Genomic DNA, 23155 nt, shown 5'->3' with positions numbered 1-23155 from the left:
TGTCTTCATGAGACCCACAGAATTCTCGATACAAAAAAAAAAACAAAAACGCCATGCGCTCTAGAAGACAAAATAGTTTCATCCGTCATTGATTGTCGAGACACAGGATCTCGGTACAAATTGTGCTCCTTACCCGACCGCTCTACCCCCCTTTGTTCTGCCTGGGTCTCTTGTCGCAGATTTAACCTTCAGTTAATTAAATACTGTAAGTCGTGTTACAAAACAAGAAATACACTTTTCCTATGAATGATTATAAAGCGAGGTTGTCGTCTTCATCTTACAGCTCAGCCGAGGCTTTAAAACATCAAATACAGATTCATCTGGTTGGCGTGAACGCTGATAAGTACCATCTCAGTCCTCGGAGATGTTTTCCTAGTTAAATTACACGGTTTTAATTAACATGGAATTGACACCGCGTATTAATATTTTCTCATTCAACGGGATGAAATTTACATTTTACGCTCCAAACATTACAGTACCGATAATTATTCTATCCAAATGGTCTCACTGTGATTGAGCAACCATAAAAGCAACTCAAGAGGGTGTGTGAAAGTTCCTTAAGGTTACAAACCCACTTGCCGGATCTGCAGCGAGTCTCCTTGCTGCGTTTTTGCAGGGAGACTCGCTGCAGATCCCGGCCCTATACTTTCAATAGCAGAGAAACTCGCAGCAGGGATGTACATCCCTGCTGCGATTTTGTCTGCAGCCCGCCCCATTAACCCCCCGGCCGCCGGACATTATACATTACCTGGTCCCCGTTCCTGCTTGCTTCGGGGCTCCCGGTGTCTTCACGGCCCGCCCGGCCAATCAGTGCGCTGCGGCGGGGCAGCGCACTGATTGGCCAGGCGGAACGTGCCAGGAGCCGCTGAAGCAAGCAGGAGCCGGGATCAGGTAATGTATATCGCCCCCAGCCCCCGGCCGCACGATCGCCCCCAGCCCTGCAGCCCCCGACCGCATGATCGCCCCCAGCCCCGCAGCCCCCGGCCGCATGATCGCCCACAGCCCCCGGCCGCACGATCGCCCCCAGCCCCGCAGCCCCCGGCCGCACGATCGCCCCCAGCCCCGCAGCCCCCGGCCGCACGATCGCCCCCAGCCCCCGACCGCATGATCGCCCCCAGCCCCGCAGCCCCCGGCCGCATGATCGCCCACAGCCCCCGGCCGCACGATCGCCCCCAGCCCCGCAGCCCCGGCCGCACGATCGCCCCCAGCCCCACGATCGCCCGCAGCCCCCGGCCGCACGATCGCCCCCAGCCCTGCAGCCCCCGACCGCATGATCGCCCCCAGCCCCGCAGCCCCCGGCCGCATGATCGCCCACAGCCCCCGGCCGCACGATCGCCCACAGCCCCGCAGCCCCCGGCCGCACGATCGCCCCCAGCCCCGCAGCCCCCGGCCGCACGATCGCCCCCAGCCCCCGACCGCATGATCGCCCCCAGCCCCGCAGCCCCCGGCCGCCTGATCGCCCACAGCCCCCGGCCGCCCGATCGCCCCCAGCCCCGCAGCCCCGGCCGCACGATCGCCCCCAGCCCCACGATCGCCCGCAGCCCCCGGCCGCACGATCGCCCCCAGCCCCGCAGCCCCCGGCCGCACGATCGCCCCCAGCCCCGCAGCCCCCGGCCGCACGATCGCCCCGCAGCCGACAGCCGCACGATCGCCTGCAGCCCTGCAGCCCCCGACCGCACGATCGCCCCCAGGCGGGCGATCGTGCAGCCGGGGGCTGCGGGGCTGGGGGCTGCGGGCGATCATGCGGCCGGGGGCTGCGGGGCTGCAGGCGATCGTGCGGCCGGGGGCTGGGGGTGATCGTGCGGCCGGGGGCTGCGGGGCTGGGGGCGATCGTGCGGCCGGGGGCTGGGGGCGATCGTGCGGCCGGGGGCTGCGGGGCGATCGTGCGGCCGGGGGCTGGGGGCGATCGGGGCTGCAGGGGGGCGGGCAGGATATACATTACCTGATCCCGGCTCCTGCATGCTTCAGCGGCTCCCGGCACGTTCCGCCCGGCCAATCAGTGCGCTGCCCCGCCGCAGCGCACTGATTGGCCGGGCGGGCCGTGAAGACACCGGGAGCCCCGAAGCAAGCAGGAACGGGGACCGGGTAATGTATAATGTCCGGCGGCCGGGGGGTTAATGGGGCGGGCTGCAGACAAAATGTACATCCCTGCTGCGAGTTTCTCTGCTATTGAAAGTATAGGGCCGGGATCTGCAGCGAGTCTCCCTGCAAAAACGCAGCAAGGAGACTCGCTGCAGATCCGGCAAGTGGGTTTGTAACCTAAAGAAGACCTGTTACTATGGTCCACCTCTTTATATCAGGGTTATTGGTGAGTAAAAACTTTAGCACTTCAAAGTCTCAAAATGCCAAAGAATAAGCAGTGCCAAGAGTCCCTTTTGTCCCATAAATCCATATTATTCGATAGTCCCACATACAGTAGGGCCAATAAGCACCTTCTTTCATCTTCTTTCATCTATTCGAATATTCGATATTCGTGCGAATATCCTGTGAATATTCAATCGAATATTCAATCCCATTAAAGTCTATGGGAACAAGTATTCGATTAGTGAAAAACATCTATTTGACCATTTGGAGGGTGAAACCGGAAGCTGGGGGATTTGAACGCTTATCGAATATTTATCGAATATTCGCGGGATAGTCGTACAAATGTCGAATATTCAAATATCTCACTATTCGATCGAACAGTATTCGCCCATCACTATTCGGCACCCAATTTTGGTGTTATACTTTGATGTTATAGCACCCTGTAAATTGTGAGTCATCGCAATTTAGCACGAAAATTTGACATGAAAGGATCACAAATTAGTAGCCCCCCCCCCCCCCCCCACACACACACACACCAATCTCGGAAGGCTTGCTTCCGAGATATGGAATCTCAGAAAGTGGCAACCATAGGGCAGAAGGCTTCAGCAGTCATCTGCCCTTTGTTGCCGAGTAAAGTAAAAAGATCCAAAGAGTATCCCCTCTGGGCTAGACAGGGGTGTAGTGCGATGCCCTGGCCACTTCCGCAGTGCTGGTGTTATGAGCGGGCAATGACCGGGGCAGCTGCAGGGGTTATACTTGTCACGGTATAGGCCTGAGGGCGGCACAGCTTTAGGGCCGGTCTGTGGAATCTGCGGGTGATGATGGGCATGCGATTCTTCGCTGCACTTAGTCAGGGCACCAGTTAGTGGACACCAATGCCAGGGTTCAGTAACAGCGGTTTTATTATAGATGAGGTAACTAGTAGCAACAGTTCTGTCCGGATGCAACCGGGTATATAGCAGGCTTTGACAAATAAAGCAGGAGTGGTGCTGCATAGGCTGTGAGAATACGTGCCCGATGATGGGAGTAGGAGTATGAGAGAAATAGCGTTGCTGGGTGGATTAGCTTGAGAATAATACTTGCTGTGAATCCTTGCAGCGATGAGGAGAGATAACAGAATGACACCCAGATGAGAGAGAAGACTCCGGACACTTGAGCAGGCAGATACAGCCGAAGACCTGAATACAGCAGAGCACCTGATCCACACTTCTAGTGGTGAAGTGGGACCTGCCATATGTCCAACTCCTGTGAGGTAGGAGAGGGACGACACACACCCTCCTTGCTTGGGAGCAGGGGGAAGACTAACTTGTTAGGAGGAAGTGGGAGGTCACATGGTTGCTCCTGGCCAGAGCTAGTCAGCAATTGGAGGAACCATGGTTACAGGGCTATGGCACGGTCACATGATCAACAGCCTTGCATACCACTGTACAATGTAATAATACACAGGAATACATGAGAATACACATGAGAATGCACATTACCAGAGAATACTAGGGGAAAACCAGCAGCAGTTGCAGTGCAAACACTTACCAGAACAGGCATTGACACAGCAAGAGAAATGGCCATAATAGGAGTAGTAGTCTGCATGTTCTGGGACACTGCAGTAGCAATAAAGAGGAAAAGAAAGTCACATCGCTACCCGGTTTCCTGTAGGGGTCTAAAATATATCTTTGGGACAAGACACATTCTTGGAACCAGGAGTTTGTCTATGAAGACTAGATGAGGTTGAAGATTAGACAAGAGTCCTGTAACATCCTTACATCTTCACACTCCAGTGACGTCTACTTTGACATCTGAATTGCTGCCCCATGCTCTCAGAGGCCCACCATGGCAGCTGAATGCTGCAGGAGCACACCCCAGTACTTGGCTCCAACACCGCCTGCTGGGTGACGCCATAGGTACCCAAAGGCGTCCCTGGTAACTGGAGATGATGCGGATTTGTGTCACTGTCCAGGGTGCTGAGCCTGACGGCAGCTGTGCTGCATCCAGGGTAGTTTCCCATAGGCAGCAGGTGTTCTGATGGTGGGTCAGGGGTCCGGTCCCCTGACCTCCTGTAAATGTATTAGTATCCTGGTCTCTATGCTGGCTATTAGACCTAAGTGTGCTCAGCGTATCCCTGTTGCCTATTTTTCCTGTATTGTTATACCTGTCTTTTTCTGACCTCTGCTCTTGTTACCTTGACTACTCTATTTGGACCTGCATTTTGTGCTGCTTTGTCCGTTTGGTTTGGCTTGCATGACTAACCTTGGTGTTTGTCTGTCTTTTCTCTGTTCCATGTTATCACCATAGCTTCAGGTGAGGGACCATCACTGTGGTTTTCCACAGTCGCTTAGGGCTGTTTGAGGGAACTAGGCAGGGTCAGTTGGGTTAGACCAGGCTCGAGCCCACTGCCTGTGTCCTTTCCACATCCCTTCTCTAACCATACACCACTTCTGGTTGTGACAAGTCTATTAAGTTCAACTTATAACCCTACTGTGTTGATCCAGAAGAAGGCAAAAAACCTTTATCACTAAGATGCTAGTTGCCCCATACAAGGGACACAAATATGGCAATCAGAATATATCCTTAGTCTCAAATCCATAAGTCTAGTATGCTTGTAATATTATATTTTTCAAGCATGGTACCCTAGTACTCTTGTACATGACTAGTTCTACTTATTCCATGTCCAAACTGTAAAGTGGTATTCTATGGTGAAATAACCCAAATATCCACTTACATGTGAATGATACTAATGTTCTGTAGCTTGGTCCATCTACTACCTCTTTACTTCAAATACCTATATCTACGTCTGTTGACTCCTATTCCGATGCTCCTCAGCCAGCACAGTTCTAGGCGACATTTCTCAACAGAAACCGATCTGTTTATTAGTATAATTAATAAGCGAAAACAAGTTGGAACATTGCGTCCAGTCCAGGGACATTGTACTACGCCAAGATCGAAAGAAGAAAAGAACTGAAGATTGATTTCCTTGTCAATATTTCACATTATTAAGCGGCACAACATTCACTGATAGCTACACGTTTATTCTTTCCCCTGAGCGATGATAAGAGACACGTTCTCTCCTAGCAACTCACTGACAGCTTCGGATCTAAAGGAATTCCATTTTCTGAAGTGGAAGACAAAAAACAGCGTTGAGCTTTTGAGGTTCTGAGCCGTCTGAAGTAAACAGGCTGAACATGACCTTCCCTTATAGAATATCTGCCTAATAAAATCCGCACTTACTGACACCACTGCATCGGAACACCATTCTTTAGTCTGGTAAACCAAATCGGGTGACAGCTGGGTCACGGAACGGCCGATGTTACTGAAGATCATCCCGACCTGTACTGCAGATGATCTTCATTTCTGGTGAATTCGCATGTGAGCGCATCTGTGTACGCCTGCATCCCAATTCACAGCTGCACACAATGGAGAGTGCAGCCAGAGCCGCACGCTCCATTGTGTGAACTGGCATGTCAGTTTTTTATGCGGCCGGATGGAATCCCGGCCGGAGCGTATACTTTGTGTATATGCTCCAGCCGGGATTCCATTCATTCAAATACATTGTATGTTTAGCATAAATCACGGCTGTTGTTGCAACAACGGCTGTGATTTATGCCAAACATACGTTGTGTGAGCATAGCTTTAGGGTGTTATTACATGGGACGGTTTTTCAGTGATTAAAAATAAACGATCTCAAACGACCACTTTGACAAATGATCTTAATCGCTCGCCCTATTACACAGGGCGATGATCGTTACTTATGGTCGTTCTTGCTCTCGTCCTTTGCTGGCAGATCAGGGAACGACCGAATGACGTGTTATTACACCGAATGATGTTCTAATGGTTTGTGAACGATCAACAATGTAAAAAGGTCCAGATTTTATCAAACAATCAACGATTTCTCATTGGTAGTTTAATCACTGCCTGCTATTACACGAAACGATTATCATTTAAATCCGAACACTCGTACGATAATCGCCCCGTGTAATACGGCCCTTACTCGAATACTTTTTATGAAGTTTAGACTGAATCTGATTATTACTGAACTGATTCCTCATCTCTTGGTATGATTTAATAAAAGTCTGTAGAAAATTGTATGTTTGTGGACCACACTTAGTCTGGGTTCACACTTCCATTTGGAGAGTTCTGTTAGAAGAAATACTGCAAGCAGTAATTTTTATTTTTTTTTTTCGTTCAAATCCTGCAAAATAAACGAACACCAGACGGAAACCCAGCATACCCCATTGAAGTCAATTGGATCTCATAGGAATCCATCTTCATTGGTTAGTGTCTGTTCTTGAATGGACAGTCTGGCTCCGTTCTGTGGCGCTGGACGGGCTTGCTGATAAAGCCTCTGAATACTTAAAGGGTGGTGTTATGATTGGTGGTCAGGGAACGGATCAAGAAGACACACAAACCTTGTACTTGTCCCTGCCCACTGCCCCTGCCTACTTGCCACAATCAGCCTTAGGTGGCTGCGGACAACTGGGCGACTGTGCCTGATTAAAGGTATGTGGCAACATAGAACGGAGACAGAACAGACAAACAAGTAGGGATGGTCAAATGGGCCGAAGTCACAATGAGCAGGCAGCAAAAGTATTAAAATGTAATCCATGTCAAGTCACAGGCAAAAAGGTCAGGGCAGGTGGAAAACCAGGATAGTCAGAGTAAATTGAGCCGAGGTCAGATGAGCCAAATGAAACAGGAAAATCACAGGAGGAGCTGAGCTTGCTAGAGGTGATCTAGACTCAAAAGCCAGTAAGGTATAGGCAGACACTCATATAGTCCTCATATAGGAGACCAGAACCTGGTCCAGAAGGTGATTTGGCCACACATGGAACAGAAGTGGCCAGAAGGAGTTGGGAGAACACGGGTGAAGCAGAGAAAACAATTAACGAGGCAGTAGGAGTAGGACAGTGTTCAGACAGAGCTTAGACAAATGCAAACAACACACAGAATAAACACATATTCACAGCACAGCAGTCCTGGTTGTACCTTATCAACTGAGCATTGTGACAAGGTCCCAACAGGTACAGTGTTAACGGGTGGATAATTTTTATTTTACCATAATCCCCATTATTTATTGCAAGTTGTAGCGGCTGTAGGGTTATAGAGATGGAGTCTGGTTAACCTTGGCTACCCCAAGGTTAACAGCTTTTCAGCTAGGGTGTCAACTATAAAGGCCCTACTATACCAAATGATTATTGGCCGTACTTGGCCGTTCTGGACGATAATTGTTTAGTGTAATAGGACATGTTAAAAGACCATGTTTAGTCAACATGCATGATGTCTGATGATCATGGTCTTCCAACATGTTGAAAAATCATGATCATATCAGCGATGGACTGCTGCTTGTGGCTCTGCATAATAAGAGCGGTTGCAGCAGACTGCCACTGACTTCAATGGGCAGCCCAGATGATCCTTAGCCCCTCCCGCTGCTGCCTGCTTATTGTCTGAGCATGTAATAGCAAAGGCAGTGAGTGCTGACCTGATAAGTTGGCACTCGCTTCCCCCTCAATATTGTGCCGTGTAATGCAGCCTTAACAGGGAGTACATGTATAGAGTTGATCGAACCTCAGGTAATCCTAGGCTCGATCGAACGCGAACATTCACGAACCTGCAGCATTTGATTGCTGAAGCCTTCACGGTCCGTAGCGAAGGAGGAGACTGCCTGGGTACGGTCTGGAATTCCTAGGCTGAATCCCGGAATTCTAGGCGGTACCCGGGCACTCTCGTCCTTCCTCACAGACCGGGAAGGCATCAGCAATCAAATGCGCCCGGTTTGTGAATGTTAGAGTTTGATCGAACCTAGGATTTCCCGAGGTTTCATCAACTCTATACATGTACACCTACACATATAACTGCCCCATGCTAAAAAGCCACAATACCCTCTAACACATTATTGCCCCCCCCAAACTTAAAGGGGTTTTCTAGGTAAAGTGGATTGCATCTGTGGTGCTTGACCAGTCACTTACTAAGTTGTTATGGGTAACTCCACTTCTATGGTGGTTGGTCGGTGGTGTAGTACAACTCAGCCGGTAATAGTTCTGTTGTGACGCCAGTGCTAACTCGGCACACAGGTATGATGTTGTACCTGCTTTTAGTTGTTTGTTTTTTTGGTGGCTGGCTGTATTGTCCCCTACTGATCGGTGACCTGTCGGGTTGTAATGGGTCCCTTATCACAGTGGTCTGGAGGGGAGACCTGACCCACCCCGACTGTCGGTACCGCAGCAACAGAAAGGGGAAAATTACCCAAGGACAGTGTAGCCTGTGTATGCGGGTACTGGTGCAAATAGTACCTCAGTTGAATAATTAAGCTGATCTTCACTAACAAGTCTCAGGTAATACAGGAAAGTAGAGCAAATAGGTAACTGATACAGACTTGTTTTCACTGGATCTTTACTGAGAGTTGCTGAAGTGCTGAGGTAGTACAGTAGCACTGGTTTGGTTGAGTAAAGTAGAAAGTTCAGAAGAGTAGATAGGAGTGTGTCGAGAGAGTCTCAACCCGATTTATGAATGTATTCTGCCGGAACTTTAGTAGAAGAGATAATTGAAGAAGAAATACTTGAAAGAAGAAGAAGAATACTTGTGCCCGTGTTTCGACCTTTGTCGCTATAAACCACCTTCCGTCCTGTAGTGTCGGGGTGCCTGTCCTACATGGGTGACACAAGCCCCAGTCTTAGTTACCTGCGTTGAGCAAAGTGTCCGAGTGTGTCCCGGTGTCACCTGCGCTGCGAGATAGACGTAGGCCCTTGGGTGCTTTGCTCTATCCAGATCAGTTCCTCTGTCTAGGATACTGTCCTGCACTGTGTAGTTGAGGTGGGTTGAGGTGTTCTCTGACTTCCTCTCTTTAGTGTTTAGCACTGCATCTTGAGTAAGAGGGTTGCTCTAAGAAAGAAAGTCTCTGTACTTTACTTTATAGTACAGGACTTTTATGACATGTGCTTAAACTAGAAACACCCGTAGTGGAAAACCACACATCTTAGGTCCTATTCATGGTCTCATGCTTCTGCATGGCAGCCATCTTATGGACAAAATTACCAAAGAGCAGTACCGCACAGCCTGGAGGAGGGGAATATAAGTTTAGCTCTATGAGCTGCTGTCAGTATATACAGTGAGAACAGTTACTAATACTGTACACTGAACTATTTTACTCTAAAGTGGCCAGCCCCTTTAAGGACAGATCTTGGCTTAAAAGCAGCAATCTGATGGTACAAGCTAAAAGATTTAAAGCAAAAATCTGAACATCCAGCAACACTTTTATATTCTTGTAAAAGTTTCATCCTGCAGAAGACAAACACATAAATGTCATATTTAATTTGGCACTTTATGTACTTTCCATATTGCACTCAGAATTAACACTGTGAAGGCTATACTTTTCAACTTCAGCAAGAGGTGTTTATAATCTCAGCAAGTGATGATCTGAGTGTATGAAATACTTATAGGTCAATTATTTAATAGCATGGTTACACCGTACAAACACATTTTCTTTTGTCGCAAAATTTTTTATTTATTTGAATTGTACAAGTGAAAAGTCTCCACGCTCCATGTGTAAACATAACTGTAGTTGAGGAAGAACAAGGTACAATCTGGATAAGCTTGTCTTATTAAAAGATGTATGTGTGTATATATATATATATATATATATATATTTATTTTATTTTTTTTTTTAAATAAAATCTTGACCTAGTGTAAAAATTTATATACTGTGAGGGTAGCTTCACACATACCGTATCGCAATGGATTTTCTCCTGTGGATCCGCAGCAGATTTGACTATATGAATGAACAGCATCAAATCTGCACCATTAAATCTGCTGCAGATCTGCAGCAAATTTTACAGTACGGATTTGATGCTGTGTTCATTCATATAGTCAAATCTGCTGTGGATCTGCTGCGGATCCACAGGAGAAAATCCATTGCGATACGGTACGTGTGAAGCTGCCCTGAGAGGGAAAGAGAGGGATATAAAAATAATAATAATAATAATAATAATAATAATAATGATAATAACAACAATAATAACTTACTCACCTAATCCTGGGCAGCTTTGGGTTGTTACACATGGCGTAGCATTGGCCGCTCTGGGACATGGTTGTGTCACAGAGCAGCCGCTGTCTGAGATGGTCAACCCGGCCGGGTGAACATCACTTTAACTTAATTGGAATGCGAGCACATTCAGGTGTGCCCGCACTTTAATTAATCATAGCACACAATGTAAAGTACGTCAGGGAGCTGTAATTTAAATTGCGTGCACAGTCTATTTTGTGTGGCCGCATGGAATCCGAGCCAATAGAGTATACAGAGTGCATACACTACGGTTGTGGTTCTATAGGGGTTAACGCGATCGACTGCTGTGATTAAACAACGGCCATTGTTTAATTTAACCCCTTAACGACACAGGGCGTATATTTACGCCCTGTGGTCGCCTCGGGGTCTTCAGAGGGGGGCCGCGCTGCGACCCAGCTCTGAACAGTGGGGCATGTAACCCGGGACCGCAGCTATTAGCGGGCACGGTCTGATCGCTGTGCCCGCTAATCAAGCAATCAGATGCAGCTGTCAAAGTTGCTTGCTGTCCCTCATACCTGGTGGTCTAGTGGGATGGATCGCCCCCCGGGACATTGTCCTGGAGGAGCAATCCACACATCCTCTGCCGGCCGGGGGCTGCAGCAGACGAAAGCAATCGAGTGGCTTTCTCATTGATCTATGCTGTATAACTCTACAGCATAGATCAAGGGGGCTTTTAGTATATGAAATAAATAAAAAAAAAAAAATAAAGTGTTATTATTGATTAAAAAAAAACCTCCCCTAATACAAGTCAGAATCACCCCCCTTTTCCCATGTTATAAATAAAAATAAATATGTGTGTTATCGCGCATGCATCATCGCCCAAATTATTAATTTATTTCATTCCTGATCTCGCATGGTTAACGGTGTAAGCGTAAAAAAAGTCGAAAATTGCGCATTTTTGGTCGCATCAAATCCAGAAAAATTGTAATAAAAAGCGATCAAAAAGTCGCATATGCACAATCAAGATAGCGATAGAAAGAACACATCAGGGCGCTAAAACTGACACCTGACACTGCCCCATAGACCAAAGAATAAAAGCGCTATAAGCCTTGGAATAGAGCGATTTTATGGAACATATTTATGTTAACAATGGTTTGAATTTTTTACAGGCCATCAGATAATATAAAAGTTATACATGTTATATATCGTTGTAATTGTAACGACTCGAAGAACATATATAACAAGTCAGTTTTACCCTAGGGCGAATGGCGTAAAAACAAATACCCCCCCCCCCCCCAAATAAATAAATAAATAAATAAATAAACAAAATGTGTTGTTTTTTTTTTCAATTTCACCACATATTTTTTTTTTCTGGTTTTGCAGTGTTTTTTATGAAAAAATTCAGACTCTCATTGCAAAGTACGATTAGTGGTGCATATAATAAGGGCTCATGTGGGGTTCTAGGTGAAAAAAAATGCAACTGCTATGGCCTTTTAAGCACAAGGAGTGAAAAACAGAGGTGCAAAAATCGAAATTGGCTCTGTGTTTAAGGGGTTAAAAAAATACATTGTGTAAGCCTAAAATTGTATAGAAATCTGTGTAGAAACTGTATTGAAATAGCTCATGTCAATTTATTTTCTGCCGAGTGCAGAAACCTTGACAAACTCATAAGAAAGGCATGGTGGATATTCCCTTATTAAGTCATGAATACTTTCCTGTTAAAACAGCACCACCCTTATCCTTAGGTTCTGCCTGGTACTGCAATTAAGCCATATCAACTTTGATAGGTCTGAACTGCAATGCTAGATACTGTTGTATTTAGCATCTAGAGTGGCACTGTTTTCAACAAAAGTAACATCATACAATACCTTTTACTTTTTATCCTCCTCAATTTTTCTTTCCTTTAGCTTCTTGAACTTTGTGAAGTATTTAAACTTCTCATTTCTTATTCTATTTAGTACCAATTTTTTTTATACTTTGTTAAGTTTCAGGTATATGGAATCAGGTCTGACGGGTTACAGCACATTGAGCTCTGAAGATGTACGCCTGTATCTCCAGCGATTTCATTACCTACCACATTACCTTTGTATTTCCCCACTCAGAAACTTATTACAAACTTTTACCTTCTGCTCATGAAACTTGACATTGTTTAATATTGTTGTCAAAATCATATTATCTTTTTTGTGCTGTGGTCATATTATATATGCATTAAGGTTCTGGGGTGTTGCCGGTATTCTTTGCTGAGTTCAGTCGGGGTCTTTCCGAAATCTCACTAGAAGTGTGATGAAAAACCACAGCTTGCTGGAGGGGGCAAAAAAATAATTTTATGCATGTATAAACTGAACAAAAGGAAGGCTATGCACTGAATACAGAACAAGTACCAAATAATTTCAGCATGCTTCAAAGCACTATATGTTCCTAAAATTAGTTTTACTTGCTTCAATAAAATTGAGGTTATTTCATATTTGAACTCAGTCTAAAAGGCGAGTCTTGTTAGTGTATTTTATTCTTTTATGTTTTGTATGAATGTTTTAATGCATTTACAAAAATAAGAAAAAAAAACAAAAAAAAAAACATATAGGTTCTGTTCACAGCTTAGGCCATCAGGCCATTTCATATCTTACCGTATAAAGGATTTCTTTGTGGTCACTCCCCTCAAAAAAGCATGTTATTGCTGGTGGACAATGCCATATGGGCGGGGCTTAATGGCCTTGGGGCTTCATTTTTCCACCCACATCTGTCTAGGCCTCGCCCCCTTGCAGCCGTTCGACCTATGCCTCTAGGTCAGCCCATTCCAATGGCTATGAAGGGGTGGGATCTAGACACTTAAGGTATCAAGGAGGTGGTATCAATGTTCCTGGATCATTCCTAATAATGAGGAGGGTGGGGAGGAGGGACAGAGAGGTGGTGCCAGCCTAATGCATAGACAAATGTAAGCCCTGGCTGTTAGACACAGCGCTGCAGGATTAAAAGTTGTTTTTATGACAAACTGCATCCCCTGCCGAATGGACCCCAGTACAGATCTTGGATTAAAAGCAGCTATCTGAAGGTACAAGTGGTTTGGGGGGGGGGGACAGATTGTTGGTACGGAGTCGCTTTAACTAAAACATCATAGATCACAAAGACTGGGCCAATACTTGCATCCATAACAATTACATAAATATGTGTTCATATTATAAATGGTGTAAACTGAACCTTATACTGGTGACTTGTTAGATACCTGACTGGTAACATTGACTGCTGTGATAGATGGGCATACAGTAGCTGTCAAGATATATTTTTATGCCATTATCCATTTTCCTATTAGGGTTTCCTGTAACCAAGTTTGAAGACCATTCCTGTAAAATATCAGTCTAATGGAGTCTCATCCTAAGAACTCTACAGGATAAAATACAACGAACTGGGTTTGGGTTAGAGTCGATCCAAACCCGATCGTTCGGCATTTGATTAGCTGGGGCTGCTGAACTTGGATAAAGCTCTAAGGTTGTCTGGAAAACATGGATGCAGCCAATGACTATATCCATGATTTCCACATAGCCTTAGGGCTTTATCCAAGTTCAGCAGCCACTGCTAATCAAATGCCAAAAGTTCGGGTTCATATGGACTCGAGCATGCTCCAGGTTTGCTCATCTCTAATAATATCAGTATATCATCAGTAAAATGAATATTAATCTTGATTTTACATATGTGGAATGCAAACATTATATCACTTGCGATGATTTTGCTTGCACTAATGAATGACTTGGTGCCTATGCTAATGCCAATACAAAGATCTCTGTTACCGTGTAAGTCAATACTCGGATAGTCAATACACTGAGTGATTGTTAACTAATAGCCATCTTGTTAATGGTCCTAAATAAGGACCTTAATGTTTTAAAAGACTATTGATATGCCCCTTTAGGGGAAAGGTTTGAAGTGTGTTTCGTGAATATATAATGTAATGAAGATACTGAGTTTTTGGTATGCCCCATACATTGTATAAGCACCTTAACTGCCATGTAATATGGTAGACTGTGGTATGCCTAGGTGTAGTCATGCCTTGACAGAGTCACTGGGAAGCAGGAATGGTAGGTTTTTATGGCTGCCTTTCTGCAGAGATGGGAACCCATAGGCCCAGGTCAAACTTAAAGGGGTATTTTGCCCCAAATCTTTACTGCAGTATTGAACTGTATTCGCAAGCTGTACAAACTTCCAATTGTCTCTGCAGAGTTCTGGTGCTTTAAAAGCTTAATCGCCCCTATAAAGATGCTTCCACTCCATCTCGCACCTTGTCTGGTCCTCCTTCCCATGGGAAACATGGATTATGTGTTCTAGTTAGAAGCCAGCCCACCTCCGAGATGGAGCACGTGTGATCCTAAGCAGTGGAACGAGTTATCACCTATAACCCTGCCCACTATCAAGACAGAGCCCTTTTGGAAAAAAGTCCTTGCATTACAAAAACTTTGATCGGAGCAACAGAGGCGCCAAAAACAGCGGAAAAAATATCAAATCACTCAGGGCCATAAAGTAAAACAGGGGGGGCTTTGGTAGTATTTTTTTGTGAATGGGCAGGGCACTTACCCTTTTAGGGTGCCTGAAGAATGGGCTGTAGCCTCAGAAAAAATTGCCTGGGCATGTTCATGTTGAGAAATCTGATGGGCTGGACTTCAGATTGGCTTGGTCATCGTTGGAAGGACAGTGAGCTGGGGGCAAAACAGTAGCTTTATGGGGAATGTCTGAAAGCTTTCAGTGCCCCCGAGTTTAGGAAGTGCTAAAGTGGTCCGGTGCAGCCAGCTATGGCTAGCTAGTTGATTCCTTTGTAATGTAAATAATGAAGAGAATCTTTAGCGGCACTCACCGTAAAAAAAAAACACCTTTATTTCTGTCCAAGCACGCTAGCAGCAACAAATGAGGATGCTCCCTCCCTCTCGGCTCCCTCCTGGCCTTACTTATTAGTGTCCTGTGTATGGCTGAGTTTTAGGGAGACCTTGTCCATAAAGGAGAAGCTACATGGATTGATCTGTAAAGTATGGGGCAGGGGTGGAAGAAGATAGCATATGGCATATGTACTATATCTCTTACAAGTAAAGCCATTGTGAGTCCTACATTTCAAGCACCTACCTTTATTCTAATATCCATTATTTTGTGCCATATATTCTTAAAGAAGAAACTGGAATCCTTCAGCTCATTTAAAACAATACATTTTTATTGTAGAATCTTTAAAAAGCGTTTCCGACGCGTTTCTAGCCCACCTGGCTCTTAATCATGGCATCTGGGTCTGTAACAATCATGGAAAAATCACATCCTGACCCGGCCGAGTGACGGAACGGCCGGTCTCTGAAAAGATCATCCCGTCCAGTACTGCAGTACTGGCCGGATGATCTTTAGCGCCGTAGAGTTCTAATGTGGGCGCATCCATGCGCGCCCGCATCAGAACACCCCACTGCACCCTATAGAGCGTGCGGCTGGAGCCGCTCCCTCTACAGTGTGCACTGGCAGGGTTTTCTGCGCCCGCTATTCATTGAATGTCAGTTTTTTACGGCGCCGCTAGGGATCCCGGCCAGTGTACACCCTGTGTATACACTCCTTCCGGGATTCCCTCAGAAGGCAGCACTACGTAAGTTCCGTGTAACAACAGCCGTAATTCCCACGGAACTTGCGTTGTGTGAACATAGCCTGAGGGTGTGTGGTTGATGTCAATCAGGTCTACCACAGCCTTTTTAACAACTTGTTTTTTTGTCATCCTTCTAATACACATACGGTGTACAATAAAGTAGCCATAGTAGAAAAACTAGTCACATAGATTGGGAGTCGTGGAGTCGGAGTCGGAGCTAGTTTTGGCTGGAGTCAGAGTCAGAGCTGGAGTTGGAGCTAGCTTTGGCTGGAGTCGGAGTTGGAGTTGAAAAAAAAATATACCGACTCCGGCCCCAGCTTTAAAAAAATCTTTAAAAAATGTAGAATTGAATTTTGTTATGAATTTTACAAGTTTTGCTCATGAATATATATTATAAGCAACATTCTAATAGGACACTGACCCTATTACATAAGGGTGGTCGGGGAATATATCAGTAATAGGACACTGGCCCTATTACATAAGGGTGGTCATGGAAAAGTTGTCAGTCACTATTTGGCAGTTTGTTTCTGAGCTGGAAGAGTCCATTGTGTGGGGGGAGACCTGTGCTGTTCTCTTCCTGGATGCTGGATGACTGTATATGAGCAGCAGTGTAATATGAAGATATCCTGTGTAATATAGAGGAGGAGGAGAAGACATAAGTAGTATAGCAGTAACCTCTGTCCTAAGTGTGGTGTTTTCTCTCTGGAAGAAGATTGTGTGTTTTTCTTCAGTGTTCAATGGCTGCAGCTGTGTGTGTGTGTGTGTGTGTGTGTGTGCACGCGCACTATGGCTGCAGTAGACTGTGTATGTGCTTTGACTACAGCAGGGTGTGTGTGTGCTATGGCTGCAGTAGACTGTGTGTGAGCTATGGCTGCAGCAGGCTGTATGTATGTGTGCTATGGCTGCAGCAAGCTGTGTGTGTGTGTGTGTGTGCACACTATTGCTGTAGCAGGCTGTGTGTATGTGTGCGCTATAGCTGCAGCAGGCTGTGTGGGTGTATGCTATGGCTTCAGCAGGCTGTGTGTGTGTGCATGCATGCTATTGCATGCCCCCACAGTGACCTTCTATTTCGCTATGTGTGACCTCTATATCACTATGTGTGACCCCCTGTATATCACTATGGCTGACCTCTATATTACAGGTATCTGGCATTGCTAGCAGTGTTTCTGTGTATATGGTGAATATTTAGTTAGAAACATAGAAGACTGCCAGCAGAAAAGACCACCTGCTCCATCTAGTCTAGTTGTGAGTAGTTCAAGACATGGAGGCTGGAGACTGGCTGCATCCACTGCACACACAGGAGAAGCTGCTTTATATACAGGATTCCTTTATTCCCTCAGAAGTTACACCAGGATCATGTAGGACATTAGGGAGAAGCTGCTGAGCCAGTGTGATAAATAACTCCCCTGGTATATGACCGTTTATAAAGGAGCAGGAGTCGGAGTCGGAGTTGGAGTTGGTCCTGATAAAATTCAGGAGTCGGAGTTGGAGTCGGAGCTGCGGCTTACCGACTCCATAGCCCTGCATAGTACCATGTTATTATAATAAAGGAGTTCTGATACCTTTAATCGACAACCACATTTAAAAAAAAAACAGGAGAATTGGGTATTGAATGGAGTGGATGGCTGCACTGATGACGCATGGGGAAGCTCTATAAAATAGGAATTTCTCGTAATTGTCCACTTGCATGCTCAGGAAAAGCCAATGCTATTCGGCGCTCATTATTTTTAATACAATGATCTATATTTACTTCTCTCTAAAGATTTCCTTTAAATGAGGACTTGTATGAGAAGGGGGGACTCTCGCCTGTCTAAAGTCTTCATTCTAATGCCGTTAGTAATATGGATATTTACGGCCCTTCTTAGACATGGCATTTAATTGGCTCATTACGTTCACTCTCAGGTTATTTCTTATATCCGGAGTCAGAACTTTTCTGATTGCTTCTAATGCATCTTAAATGGTGTGGAATTTGAGGATTTGTAATTCTGACACAATACATCAATGAATCCCAGATATGTTATTAAGCGTCTTCTTCAAGCAACTTACTGTGACTACAACCTCAGGCACATGGCAATGCCATGTGCACAGGAGCCGTATAGTGGTATACGGAGAAATCGTGCCATCATATGGGGTATTTAACCCTGGAGGCCACTCTCCTATTGGCTATTTTATTGTACGCTATTACCGTACGTGTATTAGGTCAACACGGTCTGTTTGGATTTAAAGGGGTTTCTAGCCATTTAGGAAAAGGGGAAAGATGTGTCATTTTTTGTAGAAAAATTAGGCACGGGAGTAGGCCATGCCTTGCTGCGCCCACCCATTAGGTGATTTGGGCTTAAGCCTGGCATACACCACAAAAAGGGAAGAATCTGTGCCTTTACGGTTGCATACGCCAGCGGAACGCAATGATTATTGTACCCCAAATGTTTAAGAGGCCTAAAGAGAATTGATAGAAGAAAACCATCTGTTACGAAGACAGCCATAGATCTTAACTAGGCCTCTGTACAAGCCATGGTATCTCTGATAGAACAGTCTGCTTCAGGTAGGCTCTTCCAGCAGATCAGTAATCTACTTGATCAGTGCTATAAAATATGCAATCGCAGTAGCCCTTTCTTTCAAAAGTTCAAAAGGTCACACTGAGTTTTTTCACTAGGCCAAAAGGGAATCCATCTCTTTGGTCAAATGTGTCAACCGGACACTGCGCCATACCTTTTGTTGTGGTCATTCCTAGTACTGCAGCTCTGTGCAGCTTCGTCACATTTAAATAAGTAGGATTTTAAATTCATGCCCTGCTCTAAGGACAAACTGAGTATACATTCCTTTTTTCCCCCTCTTATTATGCAACTTTTCTTTCCTCTTTTTTTTTAATAGATCATTATAATGAAATATGCCACACTTGCCTGTTATACAGACCACAAGGGGGAACATATTGTTTAAACTACCGAGGATATGTTCACATGTTTTATGCTAATAAACTGTCTGTAATCTAATCCGCATTAAACATTGATAAATATGTAAACTACAACCAGTATAAAGACAAAGACCATTCAATAGCAAAAGTAATTATCACCAGGAGTTATCATGTAACTAGAGGTGTTATCTGCCCCCATAAGAAGGCAATGAACTAATTATGTAATGAGAATAACCCATACATATAATATTTCAGATCCTATTATATTAAGATTTTTCTAAAATGTAATTTAAGTTAATCTGTTATCTATTTGAATGTTAAAAAAATACATAGAATTACATGAATACACAATTACACATGACTATAATGTAATTTATTTGACTAGTGTTAAACCCAATGAGAATTGTTTTTATTGCTTAGCCATTTCTCTTGGACGATGGGGGAAGAAATATTTCAGCCTCCATTTTCTGACGTGCAGAAGATAAATCTATGGGAATGTTGTAAGTAAATGCGACCACTAGAGATGAGCAAGCTTGCTAGTCCAAGCTTGGTACTCGTTCGAGTATTAGGGTCCTCGATGGTGCTCGATACTTGGATGAGCATCTCGTGATACTCGAGACAATGGCATCTTCCTCTTCCTGCATGTTTGCCGGCTTTTTCTCAGCCAATCATCATGCAGGAGAGTCTTTGGGAGCTTGTAGCATCACGTGGGATTCCTACATGTCGATAGCAGCGATTGAGCTTAGGGAGAGAGCTGCTGTCTGTCAGGGAGAGTGTTAGGGTGGGGAAAATAGTGTCTGTTAGGTAGGAATCATCCACAAAGAACCCAACAGTTCTTCTAAGGGCTACAACTACATTTCTTTTGGCCTCCTCTTGGCTGCTGGCTGGGACTTGTAGTGCAGTTACCGCCATCTTAACTGCACACTGTGCAGAGCAACTGGTGCCAGAAAGGATACAGCACGTGGTCCACTTAGACCCCAAAGAAATTGCCCAAAGTCCTCTCAGTACTCATTTTTGCTGCTTCTGTACCTTGCCTTGCTGGGACCTGTAGTATAGCTACACTTATCCTGGCTGTGCAGTGTGCAGGGTAACGGGTGCTCTAAAACATACAGCACCTGGTATCTGGTACACACAGACTCCATAGACTACACCAAAAGTCCTCCCAGTTGCACCTAGTTCTGTGTTTTCCTAACATGTGCCAGCACATGTGTCTTGCCCATCTTGGTCTGGGTCAGCAAAATTGTATTGAGGGCCACCACCCGGCTGTTGCCCATAATTTGGCGTAATGTTGCAATTAGCCAGCCCCAGAGGCATCCATACATGCTGCCCCTGCTGTTTCCTGTCCATTTCCGTGTTCTTTCCATCATTTTCTGAGGTTTCCAGGTTTTCACGCAATCTTCCCTGTGCAGAGCTTTGGTCCCCTGCAAAAATGCTTGAGTTTCCCATTGACTTCAATGGGGTTTGTTACTCGGAATGAGCACCCGAGCATTGGGAAATATTTTGTCTCGAGTATCGAGCACCCGAGCATTTTAGTACTCGCTCATCTCTAGTCACCATTCAAAAGGTACTTAGTCAGTGACACCAATGTAAAATGGTTCTACATTTATTTATTGACAAATTAAACATACACCCGGACAGCACAGATAGACCATCCCTGTCCGCCAACACACATGAGCAGCTCCCACAGTTTGCTTGTCCAAAATTAAAACACAGGAGGCCCCTTCTTTACAGACCCCTGGATTTTTCAAGTAGTCTGTGGTGGAGACTTGCTGCTATGATGTCTCCCATACACTGCCCACACATAGAAGAGAGGATTTTTTCTTTATATTTATATAGATTATCATTCGAAACAACAGAACATTATAGGGTAGTACTGAGTAGTGTTAGCTGTGGATCCAACACAAAAGTGAGAAATAACATTTACTATCAGCTTCTGAATCTTTCTATATTTCAGCCACACACTCCCCCTTCTCACTTGTCCCCTTCCACACTGACATCAGAGGTTGAAGGTTGCGTGCACACATACTGTAGTCTCTTCAGATCATATTCAGTCCTTCTAATTGTTTTTAAAGCTTGTCATATGTCTATTTCCTTTCTTGGGCCCTTAAAGAGATTGTACAGAATCAGAAAAACATGGCTCCTTCTTTATTGTTAAGGGATTATTCAGAATTAGAAAAGCATGATTGATTTTTTTTTTTTTCCAGAAACAGCATCACTCTTGTCTCCAGTCTGTGTTTAGCCCAGTTCCATTGAAGAGAATGGAGCTTTATTGCAAAACCACAACCAAACAGAAGACTTGTGCTGTTTCTGGAATAAAATGGGTATGTTTTTTTTTTTTTAATAAAATCCTGGATAATACCTTTAATCAGCTTGACAATGTGTACATGGTAGGGTGCCTCCTATTTGAGGCAAGTGGGAGGCTCCCAGCTGAAAACCTCAGCAAATCTTTTTTTTTGCTGCCAGTGAGTGAGCTATATATGGAATTTCAGAAGTCCCATAAACTTGCATTGCAGTTCACTTACAATGCAAGTCTAAAGGACTTCTGGCAAACATAGGGTTTTGAGCGAAAAGGGTACCTCTCATTTTAAGCAGGTGGGAGGCCGCTTTGCTGCTAAAGCGAGCTGTATTGTCAGGAGCCAGCCGTCACAGATGGTTCCCAACACTGCTGGAGAGTGCGGCCGCCCCCTGCTAATGCCGACTGCGCCCTTGGCAACCGGATAGCTGGTTGCGGGGAGCACTCCAATGGAGTCCCTGAAAACCGACCCGGATGAATGCTAGGGACGTGGAGGCAAGATGGTCTTTGTTGTTGCCACAGCTGGGCCTTCAAGATCCCCGGTTGAGCAGCTCAGGTCCCTATATTGCAACTGCTGACTGGCAGCAGGCAATGCCATTTAACTACCACTCCCATCATGCTTCCTTGCCTGTGGTAGGGCCTCATTAGTGAGTGTGACTAAGCTAGCATTTGTATCCAGATTATGTTATTCCTGGTTTCCTGATCTTTTAGCTTGGCTACTCTCCTACTCCCCTAGACTTCCGACTTTTTACTGCGACAACTGTTTTGATTGCGACTGTTAGTTTTGACCTGGCTAGTTGACCCTGCGTAGATTGTGTTTGTTTCTGTGTTTTACTAATTCAGGTCAGGGACAGTCGCCCAGTTACCTGCTGCCACCTAGGACAGATAGTGGTAAAACAGGCAGGGACAGCAGGGCAGGTACCAGTGCAGTGCCTCAGCTGTCCTGTCTCTTAGGGTCCCAGTCTGACATGTATGCTGAAGTTCTATAAACTTGCATTACAATTCACTTACATTGCAAGTCTATGGAGCTTCCGTTAGTTCTTTATACATACAGGGGTTTTGGTACCCTTTAAATACAACTGCTACATCCCACCCAATAAATAAGTGGGGCACTGCTGGTTGCTCTGTTTTTCTAATCCTGGAAATGCCATTAAGAAATCTGTTTTGTATGCTGGAATTTAATATTCCCACCAGGAAACAGACATAGGACAATGCTAAAGCTTATTACAGGTATTCATTAATATCTTTGTAACTCTAAGAACTTGTGCCGAAGTAGTTATCAAATCCTTTAATTAAGTCTTAAGGAATCTTGATAGACCATAAAAGTAATAAAGGGGAAAAAAACATAAAACTTAGTTTTAATAGGGGAGCACTACTGGAGATTCCTTCCACAGATTGATATAATTAAATTAATTACTATAATTCCAACGTTCCATTGTGGATGGAGGGCTCTTCATTACAACCATTATGTAGAATTATTTTGTGCTGAACTCTAGGTATAATCTACAGCTAATCTTCGGGTCTCCTATTAGACGGGTGTTATCGTGCTCTGTACTTAACGGTTTCTTAACAAAGAGGGAATTAATTGTTCCAAGAACCCCACGTCTCATCGGCAGGGAAGATGTTAAGAGGTCCAACACTCAGACAAAGTTTCTAACACATGTCATTCTGTCTCCCAGCGACTGGCACAAGTGGTTTGGAATAATTTTAGTATATTGAGTTATTTCTGTTAGGAAATTGAAGGACTTTGTCAAGGAAGGCAATTTGTATGACTAATTACAGTTTGTGTTCAGGTTTACACGGTATCTAGTCATGCTCTTTTCTTCTATTCTCTTCCCTCCCCCGCTACCCTTTTTTCCCCACTATAGGGAGTCAAAAAGATTCTGAAAGTACAAAGCTTGGACCTATAATGGAATAAATAAACATTGCGTTGTTACAGACCTTCATCAAGAAAAACATTTACTTATAACAACACGTTAAGGTCAGGACACAGGAGAATAACTACCGTAACACCATAACATCACCCTTTTTTTATACCTTATAGAATTTTATTTTATCTTTTTA

The sequence above is a fragment of the Dendropsophus ebraccatus genome, chromosome 1, assembly GCF_027789765.1.
Source record: "Dendropsophus ebraccatus isolate aDenEbr1 chromosome 1, aDenEbr1.pat, whole genome shotgun sequence".
Lineage (NCBI taxonomy): Eukaryota > Metazoa > Chordata > Amphibia > Anura > Hylidae > Dendropsophus > Dendropsophus ebraccatus.
The sequence above is the reverse complement of the archived record's forward strand: the minus strand, read 5'-3'. Positions refer to the sequence as shown.